The sequence below is a fragment of the Morus notabilis genome, unplaced genomic scaffold, assembly GCF_000414095.1.
Source record: "Morus notabilis unplaced genomic scaffold, ASM41409v2 Scaffold365, whole genome shotgun sequence".
NCBI classification, from domain to species: domain Eukaryota; kingdom Viridiplantae; phylum Streptophyta; class Magnoliopsida; order Rosales; family Moraceae; genus Morus; species Morus notabilis.
The window spans coordinates 149,154-153,209 of NW_010362906.1; positions in this window are offsets into that span (position 1 = coordinate 149,154).

Here is a 4,056-nt window from a genome sequence, read left to right on the forward strand (position 1 = left end):
TTCAAGGGTAAGTTCTTAAACTCCCCTCCATTAATTTCTAGCCAACTTTAAGCTTGGATTTATGGATGTAAATTTGTGGTTCTTGAAGAGATAAGATTGTAATAAGGGTGTGTGAGTTTTATGTTGGTTTTGTGAGTTTTGAGGTTAGTTTGATGTGGTATGTTTATGCTTAATCTAAGTTGCTTATTTTCAGATTAGAGGAAAAATTTTCCGGTGACTTTGACCGCGAAAATGAGGACCATAGAGCGAGATTTTTCAATGTTTTAAAGCTTGAACTTATAGCCCTGGATGTTTTGAACATTTTCGGTTACTATGACAAAACCGAATTTTAACTCTAAAACCAAGTTTGAAGCCATTTGGCAAAAACGGACAAGCTGTCCAACACAGTTTCGAAAAAAAAACTGGCAGCCACTGGTTCAGCCAAACGGGACCCTTAGAAGCTGAATCTCGATTTTTCACAAAAGTGACAATTTTATATTTCGACGAGATGAAGAAATTTGATGAAGAAAAGATTTTCAAAATCCGACCCTAAGAGGTACTAAAACACAGATTCCCGAAACGGCACAGTTTTTGACTAAAACAGTTTCAAGAAAAACAACAGCTACGGCTTTCAGCCAAACGGGGCCTTTAGAGGCCGAGATGAGAAGCTATACGGCTCAACTCCAACATAATTGCTCTGATATAGCTGGCTCTTTTAGGCACTTGGATATTTCCCAACAACTCCGGTCCATTTATGGTTATTGCTTCTGTGAACATAGTAGCTAAATAATCCCAACGCGTTACATAAGGCAGATATTGTATAATTGTTCGGTTTTCCGCAATTTTTTCCATTCCTCGGTGTAAATAGCCTAATATTGGTTCACAGTCAATAACATCTTCACCATCGAGAGTAACGATGAGTCGAAGAACACCATGCATTGATGGGTGGTGGGGACCCATATTTACTATCATGAGGTCTTTTCTTGGAGCTGGTATATTCATAGGTTTTTCTTTTTCCTCGATTGATTCTTTCATGAATTACTGAAAAGCGAAAATAAGTTCATTAAAATAAAAAAAAATCAAGATCTAATAAATCAAATAATTCAATAATTCAAAACGCTTCCTCAAATTCAAATTAACGCATTTTTGATTCCCGAATATCTAACTGATTAATTAATTCTTTATAACGTATTCTATTGTTCTTTGACAAATAAGACAGCATCCTTTGGCGTTTTCCCAAAATTTTACGGAGGCCTCTCTGAGATAAATAGTCTTTTCTGTGCAATTCCAAATGTGAAGAAAGTTTTCGTATCCTATTAGTGAGGCTTAGTATTTGAAATGTAACAGACCCCCTGTTTTTTTCTTTTTCTTCGTGTGAAATAACCGAGATGAATGACTTTTTTATCATAAAATGAAATCTTCCCCCCCACCGGCCCTTATTGCTTTGCTAGATTTTTTTATTGATCAATAATAATAATGTTATTCATTTTTTTTTTTTTATTTGGCATACACAATACAATAATCTTAATTTTGTGAATAATCTTAATTTTGTGAATAATTTCCAATTTGAAAATTGTATTCGAATAGGTAAACAAAAAGATAGTTGTCTGCACTCACAAAAGATAAAAAATTATATCTAAAATTTAAAAATAAACTAAGAAGATTTTTGCATTATTTCTAGATATTGATATGTCATTAAATTAGTATCGTGTATCATAATGGAATAGAAAACAATATAGGTGTGCATCTATTTGTCTTCATATATGCAATATAGTACGGGAAATAAAATCAATCCGTATTTCACTTTTTTTCAGTACACGCTTAAGTTCATTTTTAAATTGCGGATACATATGTATCCTTACCATACTGAAACGACTGCCATTATTGGTATCAAACCAATAGCGATTCATACAAGCGAAATCTTCTAATCGATAATTAGGCCAAAGAAAGAACTTTAATCTAATTATATTATTTTGATTTATTTTGCTTTTATTCAAAACCGGACTCTTTACCTTATTTTCATTACAAAAAAATGCATTGCTAGGTATACCATTTCTATTCCTAGAATTGAAACAAATTAGAATTCTCAATTCTCTACGATGTCTAGGGGATAAAATAGTTTCAGGAACAAACAAATCATAATGATTTTTGTCTCGATTTTCAGTCATCTTTTGATGTTTTGAAATGAATTCATCAAAATTCTTCGTATCAACATGGCCCTTTTCTCGATACCTTTGATTAATTGTGTGTTTACTTTTATGAACCAACGAAATACCTATAGTTTGATACATAATAAATTGTCCTTCATTTTTTCTAGACAGACGAACTGGTTCAATAAGTAATATTCCCTTTTTAATCAATTCTGTAAGAATGAAATTTTTCTGAATCATTAGAAGATCCAGATTTATTTCTCCCCTTTGAATAGAGGCTATAGTAATTTCTCTTAGGTTTATCGGTCTAAGCAGGGAACAATATACTTTGATGTTATCGATCATTTTTTTATTTAAAGAATCGTCCCATCTCAATTGAAAAAGCAAATACCTTTTTAGTAAGAAATCAAACTCCGCTTCCATGTTGGTCCTGGATTGTTTTTTATTTTTTTTCATCTTTGATACCGCATAATTTTCTTCAATATCTTTTTCTTGATTTGAGAGAGTTGATTCAAAATCTGTTTTGATTCCGCATTCTTTTTCTACTTGATTTTGTTTTTCTAATTCAAGATATTTTTTTTCATTTGAAAATATTGATATAAAGATATCTCTTTTTTTCTTTCCAGTCGTTTTTTTATTTTTATTTCCACTGGCATTTTCATTTACATTAAGATTTAAAAGGAGAAATTTGATTGGTATGTACCATGGTTTAATCTTATACGAAGTATAAAGTATCAAAAATTCTGGGAAAAACCAAAGTTCGAGATTCGATATGGGACAACTTAGTATTTCTTCATTCATTCTCATCCAATCAAAAAGTTTTTTTTTTGATGGATTCATTTCTTGATTTTGATGAATCGTGGGATAAAAAAGATCTTTCTTGTCGATTTTCTCAATTAGTTCCGCATATTTTAAGAAATCCCAGTAAGTACAAGTTAAAGTTTAAGTTACAGTGGCGGTCTCATAGGAGGGGCGTCACAAGAAAAGCGTGACTGAACTTATATAAAAATTGGCACACAATATTTTGAAAAGTAATAGAAAAATATATGAGATTTAATTCATTTAGATGTTGAACTTTATGTTGGTTCCCGAATCGAATTCGGTTGCGGAAGCGTGGCAGGGAGGCGGATCGTGTATAATAAAAATTTTCATAAAACTTTTGAGATACTCTATAGATTATATTAATTTATGTACAAATAAATTAATCACATTAATTTACATCAAGAACTCAATCCGGAAAAATACCTGGAAGCCGACTCGGATGATAACTTGAATTCTTTGACCACGAGCAGTCCTTACTCCAAGTTTGTGTTTAGAATACCAAAGCCTTCCACGTCAATTCCTTGATTGCACGTAGACGTGTGTGTGGGCACACGTGAGACAAAACAGGTTTCTTAAACACTCAAATTTCCACAAACACCAACGCATGCACGATGTGGAATTTTTGAAGAAAAATATTTTTGCTCTCTTTTTCCTCTATGAATTTCGGCCACACTCAATTAGGGCTAAATAAATGTTTCAAAAATTGTAGCCACAATTTTCTATCATTATCATATTTAAAGAGTAGAAGTCAAACTTCAAAACAGAATCAAATCCCTATCTCCAATTTTGAATTTGGAACAAAAAATCCCTTCCCCTTATCTCCAAGGTGGCTGGCCACACAATTAGGATTTTACCATGTGTGTGGCACCAATAGCAGATCGGGAAGGAAGAGATTTTATCCTTTATCCAGTAGTCCAATTTTAATTCAAATTCAAATTCGAATTTAAGTCAAACTTAAATTAATTTGAATTCTAAATTAAACAACTTATCAAATAAGTTTAAATGGATAAATCTAGATGTGTTCAAATTCAAATTTAAAAAATCACATTATTTAAATAATAATTAATTCTCAATTAATTATTTTCGAGTATTTAATTTTAGAATT